Source organism: Aythya fuligula, chromosome 1 (genome assembly GCF_009819795.1).
Source record: "Aythya fuligula isolate bAytFul2 chromosome 1, bAytFul2.pri, whole genome shotgun sequence".
In the NCBI taxonomy this organism is placed as follows: domain Eukaryota; kingdom Metazoa; phylum Chordata; class Aves; order Anseriformes; family Anatidae; genus Aythya; species Aythya fuligula.
The window spans coordinates 74,429,740-74,441,611 of record NC_045559.1 but is presented as its reverse complement, the minus strand read 5'-3'; the positions used below and the strand labels follow the sequence as shown (position 1 = coordinate 74,441,611).

Genomic DNA, 11,872 nt, shown 5'->3' with positions numbered 1-11,872 from the left:
CAAGAACAAAGGGCAAAAAAACCCAAACCCCAGCTTCTACATCCAACAGTAAATTCCTTTTATAATGTTTACATGAAAGACACTACATGAAACAATTATAATAAATGAAAAATTCCACTAGTAAACCGTGCTTAGTGTCTATAAAAGGGATCTATGTTCCTAAAATAGAAGCACAAATATGACCACTGGATTGTTGTTAAAAGTAATTTGGAAATGGACTTTTTCCCCTGAGCTGAAGAGTACATATCACTTGCAAAAAAAACCAACAAAATACCTTTCATCACTAGAGATGGCATCTCAGTTACATTTTTGGATTTACAACATAGAAAAGAAAGTAATCTTTAGAGCTATTCCAAATATATAACTCCTAATCTTTCAAAATATTATGCTCTTTGTTTTCGTTTTTATTCACTTTGCTTAATTTTCTCTTTTTAATATAGGAGAATGCAGACTTATTTCATTTTACTATTAATAATATAGGCAACTTCTGTTCAGGCTTTAAGGTTATTTGTAGCACTCCAGCATCCAGCACAGTATTAAACTTCAAAGAAGGCTCCAGGAAAATGCAACTGGGAACTACATCAAGAAAGAAGAGAAATTTTACAGTACTTAACGTGCTTTTGATGTGACCCATACAATGGATGATTTGTGACATCTCTCATTTGTCTTAATTAAAAGCTGAATATAATTCTGAAGCCATTTTTGGCACCTTTGGGATAAAACAATGCTGGCTTGTCTGAAATTATGTCTTGTCATTTTTCTGTGGCTGTTGGATGTACCTACTTGATTTCATACTTCACATAATTAAACACATCAAGAAATCATACTGATACTTGTTCATTGCAAAGTGGGAATGACAATCCAGAAAATATTTCTGGCTGAGTGCAGCTAAATCTCTTTGGTTAAAAAGGCTATCTTTTTGAAATGAAGTTTCTTTTATGCATCTCTCTCACTTCACCTTCTCACAGCCTTCTGCCCAGTCCCCTTCATTTGAAAAGTACTCTGAATTTAGGATTCTGGACTTCAGCCTTTCATTTCACTTGTAATGGAGAAATTAAAAGGTCCTACGGTATCTATAGTATTGCTATATTTTTAAGGATATGAAAAGCCTGTAGAATTGATCAATGTGCAATTGTTTCATAGGTATGCAAACATTCGAGTCTTTTGTCTCCCCCATTTCGTCAAACAACATAATGCAAGAAAAAAAAAAAGAAAAAAAAAAAGAGGGTTTTAATCATGGTGTCAAGCAACTTAAAATTTACCAGCAGGTCATGTTGACTGTGCAAGACTGTGAATAGGGAAATTGTCTTTCACAGTGTTGAACAGATACACCACCATGTGGCTTCAGGCTTTTTCCCCATAGGCAGAATACTGCAGTTCTGTATTTTAGGAGGAGTGGGAGGGAATACCTCGCCACAATTGAAAGATCACTGAGGTTTACTGGAAAACTACATATGAATAAGAATGATTTGACTAATACATTTAATATTATGAAATAGCTATGTATTTATTAGATGAAAAACATAATGCATATTAATGACCTCCCTCCACTAAAGAAATTACAATAGAATATTAGTCATGCATCAGACCCAGTTTTAAATTTCTCTGGGAAAGAGAAACAGGGGGACACAAAAACAAACTTTTTTGTGTGTGTACGTTAACAACGAAGTTCTACTGCCCAAGTAACAGATCTCTCCATTGGTGGAGAATGAAGAAATAAGGCTACTTTATAGATAAGGCGTCTTACATATGTCATTTCCTCTACGTGGTAATCATGTGCAGGCACAACTTGATGGTCTTCTTTATTTGTCCAGGTTTTATGGCCATAGAGCAAAGCACCAGGGTGCATGTACACTGACTTGCATGCAGAATAGTCAAGAGTCCAGGCTAGGACCACACTGAATGTGTAGATCAGCTGTACTTGCACATATGCATTAAACCTGATCCATCAGAGGAACATTGTGGAATCCTAAATCAGACTAGTCTAGGAGGTATCAGCATAGCGCATATGTGTAGACTAGCTTTGCAGCGCACGTGCAGGAAGTCTGACATGTCAAGCACAGAGGATACCGGATAACACAAGAGATGATTGACTGAAGATTTCAGAGCTAGAGAATGCCACTCAGCAGTGGTCTACCGTTCCTCCTCTGCAGTGATGCTGTGCTGACAGAAGTCTGCTGGCCCCATATCTGTAAAAATCAAACTATTTGAGAAACATAAAAAAATACCGAAGTAGGTATGATCCGTTCACCCACTGAAAAATGGGTGGTTTTGAAGTATGGATTTAAATTAAACTACACATAAAGAATTAACAATGACCAAAGCCCCAGATGAAATACAAATATTTAGCAGAAATAAAGAGATGTGCTGTTATACAGGGCTATCTTTACTATCCATTTCTGCCTACCCCAGTGTTCTCCTGAACTTCATTTGCCCACCTTAAAGTAACATTCTCTTTGTACAATGAAAGGCAACTATAAATAGTTGAGTAGAACCCTAAAGTTGAAAAGAGAACCTTAAAGGGGTTCTTTGCATTTCTATCCCTTGAATTTGATCAAGATACCATTAGAAGTACTGTCCTAAATGGACAACATTATTCCATCATATTTCCCCCCAGAATTTAATATTTAAAAAAAAAATCAACCTTCTTCCCCCTATATATACATCTGCATCTCTTCCAATTACATGTGATACTGGATGTAATTTATATCTTGCTGTCATGTACTGAAGTGAGTTCAGATAGTCAATCAAAAGAGGTGTTTGCTGCTGAAGTTTTGATGGGGATGCCAGTGAATTGACTGAAGCCATTGGGTAAGCGTATGGAACAGGATTTAAATGATGCAGGAAAGCAATTTCTGAGAGCTGCAGTGTCTTCTACAGGCAGAGTAAGTGTCTTTGTTTCAAGCCATGCAAGAAGTTCAGTTAAGAACTGTTTAACTCAAAGCTGAAAAATCAACGTAAGACTAGAAAAAAATTGCCTATTTTCCTCTGTCAATCTACAACTAAACCTAAGCAAGAGAGGACAAGATCTGTCTTCTCTAAGACCATGAAGGTGATGGCTACTACATGCTTCAAATTTAATTCCTTTTCTACATGTCATTATTTCAGTTGTTTCATAAAGTATTTTAAAAGACAAACATGCTTTTAAAATGCATCAAAAACATTTAAGGTAGTCTTAACTAACGAACAATTTAAAATGATGTCATGTAAATTTTAACTGAATGTCAGTTTTCATACGAACAGAACTTGACAAATCATAAGTAAACAACTAAAAATGTAAAGTATAATTCACTATTTTGTAACAATAGAGCTTAAGAAATTAATGTTCTGAATAAAGATTTAAAAGCTAAAATAGAATAATACAATGTGTACGGATACATCATCCTTTAGCTGAAGAGCAATCAGAATAGCCATATTTGGTAATACGGCTGCAAATTTATGTTTACATGTTTAACAAAAAAAAGTAAAAAGTTTCTCTTAGGCAAGACAACTAAAAATTTAAAAAATAAAAACAAACAGTAACAATGAAAAACCCCACACTTAAGTTACCAAGATATTCTTTTTTCTGCCTCAACTATTAAACAATAATTAAAAGGAAGGATTTACGTCAAGCCAACCTTACCATATCTGGAATATTTCATCAACAATTTTAATATTAAAGACAAAAATAAATACCAGTATTTTATTTTTTTTAAGGAATTTAATACTCATATTTCCTGTGGGGAAACTACACAGCCTCAAGATTTCCAAAAACAGGTGCCTGCAATTACATTTCTAAGCTTGTATTCATGCATGTGAGTAAGTGAATTGATTGTGAGTACGTTCTCCAGCTTCTAATAGGTCCTGAGCATTAGGCTGATCAAAAAAATTCCAAGCACATTTATATTGTAAAAATGCCGACATGTCAAAATGCAAACTTTCAAGATAAATACATGTTTTGCCAGTAACGGAAACTGTGAGGGAGGGTTTTCAGGTCCAATTTTTGGTTTCTGATATACAGCTTGACCTCATCTCCATCTGTGCAGAGAGTAGATAGTAGATAGTACCTACTATCTACTAGTTACAGGCCTGCAGTGAGTAGATAGTACCTACTCTGTGGGTAGCTGAAGTATTCACCCCCTACATGGAGGCCTGTGTTCAAGTTTGGCCTCCACTTCAGGGACACACTGACTACCGGGCTAGTCTGAGGTGCATTGCTTTATTTCCTCCAGATTTTTTTCCTAATGCCACCTCTTTCATGCTTACATAGAACAAATGTCCAAATCCAAAATCTTGATGTGGGATGTTTTCCCACACGAATTTTTTTTAATGACTGTTTTATCAGTGATAAAGTCAACATGTGCACTAAAAGCAGATGTAACTCTACTAATTGTTGCTAGCTACCCAGCACACTTCCTTCCCTAGTAGGCAATCCAGAAACAAGCGTGCGGGAATTAAATTTATTCTTGGAAGGGTTTTCAAATATTTCATTTCAGAATCGCTCAACAACTGCACAGCAAAGCCCTTTACATGTCAGTTGCCTCTCCTCGATGTACACATTTAACTCTCCTGCTCCCTACTCATCACATCGGAGGAGCATTATGTATTTATGATTCTATCATGGCCTGATTTGGGAGCTGGCAGGAGCCGTGCATGCTCAGTGCCTCTGAGGAGCACGCTAGCCGCTGGCGGGGCCGCGGCCTGCCCCCATGGCATCCGAACTTCCAGCACCCCACAAGTACCTCACAAACCCACACCCCCGGCACCCCGTTCTTCTCTGCAGGGCCCACAGCGGCTCCCCCGGCCTCAAAGGCCCCGGGGCCCGAGAGGGAAAGTCCGTGAGGGGGGCTCCGGACGGGGGGCGGCAGCCGCGGACCCCAACGGGCCGCCCGCCCTCCCGCCTGGCTGCCTGGCGGCGGGCAGCTCGATACCCCCGGCCGTCATCCCCACGATCTCGGGGGACGGCTGGGAAGGGGCCTCCCCGAGCGGCTGCTGCCACAACTCTGCCCCGGAGCTCCCCGGGGCGCATCCTCCCCCGCGACCCGCCGGGGGCGGCCCCGTGCCGCCGCCCGCTACCCCCGACCCGAGGCGAGCCTCCGCCGCAGCGCCTGCTAGTCCCAGCCCCGGCCACGGCCCCAGCCTCGGACGGGGAACCATGGAGCCCCGACCGTGCGGGGAGGAGGGGAGAGCCGACACTGGGGGATTCCTGGCCCCCCAAAGGAGGTGGGGGAGGTGGGAGAGGCGGGGGAGGGGAGGCGGGGGGGGAGGGGAGGCTGGGCTCCCGGAGAAGGAGACGAAAGCTCTCGCACAAAATCCGGCGGCTTCCAAGCAGCCCCGGCGGGCAGGGTGAGTATTCTGGGGGAGCCCCCGCCCCGCACCCCAACCCGGCGCCCCCTGCCCCTGTGTGGCGGGGGAGGGATCCGAGCGGCCGCCCCGGGTGGCGTCTGAGCGCCGGCTCGGGGCGGGGGGATCGCGCCCGGGGCCCGCTCCCCGCTGCGGGAGCACCGGGGGCGACAGGCGGTGGGGCTGGGGCTGCGTGTGCTAGGGTCTGCACCCTCCCCCCCCTTTTCCCCTACCCACCCTCAATCGCGTCAGGGTTTTGCTTCTTCCAACCCAGCTTCTCGGCTGCTCCTCCGTGCTCCTTAAAAAATAGATCTGTGTGTGTGCCCCAAAGCTGGGGGGGAGAGGGGGAGAGCGACGGGGGGGAAGGGCTTCTCCGAGGAGCAGGGAGGCGCAGGGAGAAACGCCGGCAGCTACCCTTGCCCTGCCTCTATGCTGCCGTGCCGGAGCGGAGAAAGGGGGTGCGCCGAGGTAAGGGCTGGCACCCTGCTCCCGGGGATGGGGGGTGGCCGCCGTCTTGCCCGCTCCCTTCCTCTCCCCGGGGCGCCCCACGGAGCCCGGCCGCCCTCGGGCAGAAGTTAGTTTGTTGGCGGAGTTGTCGCGGAGGGCCCCCCGAGGTGGCACAGCACCCCGTTGTGGTGGGCGAGGGCTCGGTGACCTCCAAAGTTTTCGCCTTGGAAGGAGACCTGTGCCATAAGTTTTTCAGGATCTGTGCTGATCTGCGTGGAATGAGTGGGTCGTGCCACTACCTGGTTCGAAGCAGGAAAAAAAAAAAGGCAAAACCAGGGAGGGTTAGGTAGGGATTTCATTGCTTTTAATATATTGCTTACTTTATACCTGCGGTTTGTGTTTGGCACTTTCGGAAAGGTAACGTGGAATACATTTATTAATACATATGCTGGGATGTGGACAACGTAGGAGATAAATCCGGGGAACGTGCAGAAACGGGATGGTTTTTGAACATTCCGTTCTCTTTGGCAAATGATCAATAGTGACAGATTTCTGCTTACACAATCTATACCTTGACAATATCGTAATTAAGAGATTTGCTTATAATGTCCGGTATTGATAACCACTGCAACTTGAGTTAATGCTTAATAAATTTAGTAAGTAACTTAGATTTAAGAAGTTTGTATATTCTGGATAAATTGATAGCTAGGCAAGATTATTAAACTTTGTGATTTGCTTCTGATCAAGTGAACTCTCAGTTACTCAGGAGAGTATCAGTAGACAGATATTTAAAATACAAGACTACGTTTTAAATGTGTATGGTCAAGGTTTGACTACTGAAATAAGAGTATCTTTTGTGAAGACAAGTTAAGTAGTCATTATATAATGGTAATTGTGTTGGACTCGTGCATATTAAACTGTTCCATGATGCCAGGCACTGTAAATTCTCTGGCAGTGTACTATACAAATGGGGGGTGGTGGTGGTTATAATTTTTATTTTATCTATAGGTAATGGCTATTCCATGTATGATACATACATGAATTGATTGAAATTAATTGTTCACTGTGAAATTTTAATGGTATATTTAAACAGTTTTAGCTTTGCTCTTCTGGTTTTCTTCATTGTCTCAGGCAGTGACAGAAGAATTTCAGATTTCTTGCTTGTACATTATTCCCTCTTTCTCTCCTCTCTCTGTTCTCCGTCAGTCTAATTTAAAGCACGGTAACTTCTGCGAATACCTGTACATATTTACATGAAGAAAAATGCCTATTTTAAAGATAAACAACTCTTCCTGGTAGACTAGAGCAAATCCCTCATGCCCTGTGTGAAAACCTGTTTTGGAGACACTTGTTTTGGTATTAGTTTGTGATGCCAAACAACAAACATGCAAGAATACAAAGATATAGCTGGTGCTCTGATCTTTGTTTAAACAGGTCATGGTTTTTATTTAATGCTGTGTGCTCATTACAGAAACTGTCAGCAGGAATGCAAAGCGGACCAGGGTTCTGCTTTGGCATACATAGCCTATTCTGACATCAATGTTTCTGCTTCTTGAATTAACGGTTCATAGAGCATGGTGTTGTATATTTATTTGATTGTATTTGTTATAAGGATTTAGGAAAAAATGCCCAGGATATGTCCTTTTAGGAAAGGAATGAGATCAGATCTGCTGCTTCAGGTGCAGTCCCTTTCACCTGAAGAGTTAAACATGACTGGGCACTTCTGTATTTTAGTAGAACATGTAGATGTGTATGAAAATCTTAGCGTTTTTTAAGTCAGCAAGAGTTTTGCCACTGAATCGGGAGGAAGCAGACTCAAATCCCCTAGAACCAGGTATCTGCTTAGTTGATTATCCAGATGGTTTCTTCTTCCTGACACATGGAAACAGTATCAAATAGTGAATAAAAAAAGAGTTTATATTTGAGGATTTCAGTATTTTTGTGCATGACAACAGGTTTCATCTCAAATGATAAATAAACATAGTAAAAATAAATCATGCAGTTCATTTGATTCTTGTTGGACTTCGTTTTGAAGAACAGCAAGCAGTCACATTCAGTGAAGATGTGTAAAGTAATCTCAGGGAAGAGCCTTTTCACAAGTTACATTAACATACATTAGACTTTTACAGTGTGCACTGTCAAGTCTCCTAAGAAGACTAAGTATAGTGCTGGTAGTTTGCACATACACCAGGTTCTGTGAACATTGTCTGCAGGTAAATTGGGTTTGTGTGAGATTGTCTGAAGGCAAATTGGTCTCTTATTTCTAACTTAAATACATGTTTCTGTTTCAATTGTGAATATTCCAGGTTTGATTTGAAATACCATCAAGGTTAGTAATGTAAGAGAGTCCTTTAAGGTAACTGGGCTGTTAACCTGTGACTTCTTCTTAGAAGGTCATCCTTTGAGGCTAATGTTATTATAAATAAAATACATGTGAATGTAATGCTTGAATAAGGTTGCAGAATGACAGTCCAGTGTAAGATGCGTTGCAAAAAGGAGCAGAGCTGTGATGATTACTATTCACCTGCTTCAGCACTGACCACTTCTAGAGAGTAAAGCAATTCATTCTTTGTGACTGCTCACTGCTTGACCTCCTTGTTGAAACTGTCAACAAGGACGACAGTTTCGCTGTGATTTGATAGTGGAAATTATATTAGGATTAACAAATAACCATCATGCTATCTATGTTATCTATGTTCAGTTACAACTTGGAGTTGTAACTGAATTGGGATTCATTACACAAACCTAAATACAAAATGCTTAGTGTTAGCCATTTAATCACTATTTAAAACGTGAATATTTACCATTGAAGTAAAATTGGCTTTTTAATGTCATTTAAATATGCTATATGTGACCATGCAGAGCCGTACTAATATTGGTGTAACAAGGATTTTTTTACGCATGTTTTTTACTCAGGTTATCTATTTTCAGAGGTGTAATACCTCTGAATACATTTCAGTTGCAAGTATGTCCTTTTACTTATTAGATCTTTTTCATTTATACATGCATGTTAATCAGCAGATTAGTCCGTCTAGCAGATATGACTCTTTTCAATGCTATGTCTTACGCAGCGTGCCCTCCTGACCTTTTAAGTTCAGTGTCTCTGCCATACAGCTAGGCCAGCTTCTCTTACGGCAGGTGAGGGTCTTGCCATTCAACCAAAGACTGAAGCCAACAGAGCAGCTGTAGAAGCAACATATGAAGGAGACTGATGGTTGCTGATATTTTGGACTGTTTTTTCTCTGCCTTATTCTAATTGGCTGTTTTGCTCAAGCTCTCTTTGGCAGCTCTTGCAGTCGCTTCACTTTTCTTAATGTGTTCTGTAGCGCAAACATCCTGCATGCCATTTTCTTTGCTTTTTCCTCTTCTCACCTGTGCTGTAATAACCCATCTTCTCTCTGCTTTTGTCTTCTGTGACACTAACCTTGTTTATTCTTTCCTTCTCTGCAAAAGAAGATGGAAAGAACATAACGTTCTGTCATTGCATTCATCATTTTTCTATGTTACTATATTATTGTTTGCACCTAATCCTTTGTTGAGTTTCTGTACACTGTAAGCTCTTTGGGGCAGAAGCTTTTTGCTGCTGTTTGTGCCATGCCTAGCATACATGTAGTTTGTTCTTGGATTTTGTTTGGTCTGTGGACACTCATATAATAATAAATCATAATACTGGGACTATGTCTTCTTTATGTGACAGCCTTCTTTTTGGTTTTGCGGTAAACCAAAAATTTATTACTTAAAGTTTACCTTCACAGTCTTGCAATTCTGAGATGTATCTCAGTTTTGTCTCTCAGCACATGTACTGAAGTCAGTACATTCTACATGACTTCATTTAATACATTCAGTGGAAATTCAGATCTGACAGCACCAAAAATAAAATAATTTCTGGTTTCACCAGGTTGATCAAGTAAGGAACATAAAGGAAAAGCATCTCCAAAAAAGTACAGTGATTTCATTTCACTACTTTGATACTTTCCTCCTAAATGTTTTTTCATTTTGGTCTCCCTGTACTTTTCAACACTGAAATATTTGGCTTTGTTTTAGCAGCTTTCAGGTCAAATGAAGATTTCTGGTTGGCCCAAATAAAATTGTCAAATCAGTTTTTTAAACAGCCAGCAAATCAGATGTTGTACTGTGCATACAGCTTGGAGTCACAGTTCATTGACAGACAGCCCAGTGAGCAATGATCCAATAAGCATTTGGAGCAGGCTGATCAGTGTTTTGCAAGGCGAGAGCTTCCCCCAGAGCTAGCCAAGCTGGCGTGTGCCTCAGTACATCCATTCTCACGAATCTACTCTCAGGAGTAGCCCCTTCAGTTTCAGGGAGGGCAGTGATTTGAAGCATCCCTGTGTGAGAAAGGCACTGTAAGACTGGGTTCTTCTGTTCAGCAAACCAGCAGCTGGACATTTTAGATCTGGTGAATATGCAGAGGTGTCTGACCTGAAACACTCCCCCATCAGGAATGTTTACCTGGGACTACCCCTGTAATCTCTGTCCTCATTCTTTGAAAGAAAGGCTTTCATTATGTTTGTTTCAGTTTCCGGTGGACTCTCTGGGCATGATGTTATGGGCACAAGGAGTGAGTGGTCCAAACAACCATATTTAACATCAAACAAACACATTTAAGTATTTTGTTTTGTATTTTTCCTTTATCAGTCCTGGGGAGGATACCTGTAAAAATAAACAGGGCAAACTCACTGACTCCTTCCCTGAATGTTAATGAGATGACGCAAAGGATTTCAGCGAATAAATGCAGCTAAATGATTGAAAAGTAGAAACAAAAATTATAGGACAATATTCTCAGTTTTCAAAGTTTTGTGTCTAAGAGAAAGATGCATAAAGCTGTTAAAATTTTGCTTGATTCCTTTTAATTATGTAATTATCTCAGAAGTAGCATCACTGTAGGTGTATGTATGTGTAAGCTGTGTTCTACATTCTGCCTTATGTATGTTGGCATGCCTGTACTTTGGCATTTCATTCAGCTACAGGTATTAGAGTGGCTACTTTTATTTTCCCATTCTTGTGTATTGACATAGAGATCAACAACCCTTCAAGACTGGTTAGTGTTAGATTTCTTCCTGAAATAGGAGGAGAACATTGGCAATAGGAATTTGTCCAAAGCTGAGAGATGCTGCTTCACAAAAAGGGAAGACCCTGTGAGCTGTCCTATGGTATTAAGCTGCCCACGTGTAAAGCAACAGCACCAGCCGCTGATGACCTTAGCACAGGGGAGCTGCTGCCTTTCCTGCTGTCTGCTCCAGGGGTGCTGCCTGCTTGCATCTGCCCTCAGCTACCCCAGCACCATGCTGTACGCTGCTGACCATCAGCTACCGCTGCTGGTGGCAGACACTGACTTTTGAGTTCTTACCTGGAAACAAACCGAACTGATGGCTGGGATAATCCTCCACTCAGTATTAGGCTTTGTCATATTCTGTTAAAATTTTGGTATCAGAGTGAACAGGCTAAATTGTATGGGATGTATTCTACCCTCACATATGTGTGAATGATCCAGTCAGCTGAATTCTGTGCATTTATACACAATTTGCAGTGAAATTGGATACATTTCTGTGGCTCAGGCAAGTGGATTTCACCCAGTGGTGCTTGTACAGATGAAGGCCAGGAAATGAGAGTTATGCAAATTGTCACGAAAAGGCGAAGAAAGAGAACAAAGTTCTTCAGTTACAAATTTAAACCTACTCTGTTTCCTTAAATGTATGTTTCAATACATACATATTGCTTTTTTTAAGTAAATATTTTAAGAGTGTCAAGAGCCTTATCAGAAGACATGCCCAAAATGTAGACTAAAACATAGAATCAAATCACTGCAACCCTAATTTACTCCTATTGGAATGTCCGTTTTTGGTAATTTTTCCAGATAACCAGTATTTTTAGCAAATTTTTCATTAGAATTACTATTATAATTTTAAGACTTGTCATTTTTCTTGTATGAGCCCAGGATTTTCAGTAGCAGCAGATTTTGAAATATTGCCAGAGATGAAGGCAATTTTTTTTAGAGTGAGGAATGAGCTTTATGGCTTTTAGATATTTATTTAAAATTTACTTCCTTAGAGGTAATTACTTAAATAGATTAGCTACCTCGGCA

General features: G+C 41.1%; 1 protein-coding gene across 4 annotated transcripts in view; it reads left to right on the top strand.

Annotated features, from left to right (window-relative positions):
• The first annotated feature begins 5,116 nt into the window (after nt 1-5,116).
• Nucleotides 5,117-11,872, top strand: part of MPPED1 (metallophosphoesterase domain containing 1) — a 66,055-nt gene continuing 59,299 nt past the window's right edge. For 2 of the 4 annotated variants that reach the window (XM_032204556.1, XM_032204539.1), the window contains exon 1: nt 5,117-5,202. The gene's annotated coding sequence lies outside the window, so the exon portion shown is untranslated. Of the gene's footprint in view, nt 5,203-5,258; nt 5,326-5,728; nt 5,791-11,872 lie in introns of those variants that run through there. The other 2 variants (XM_032204532.1, XM_032204548.1) reach the window with 2 other exon arrangements.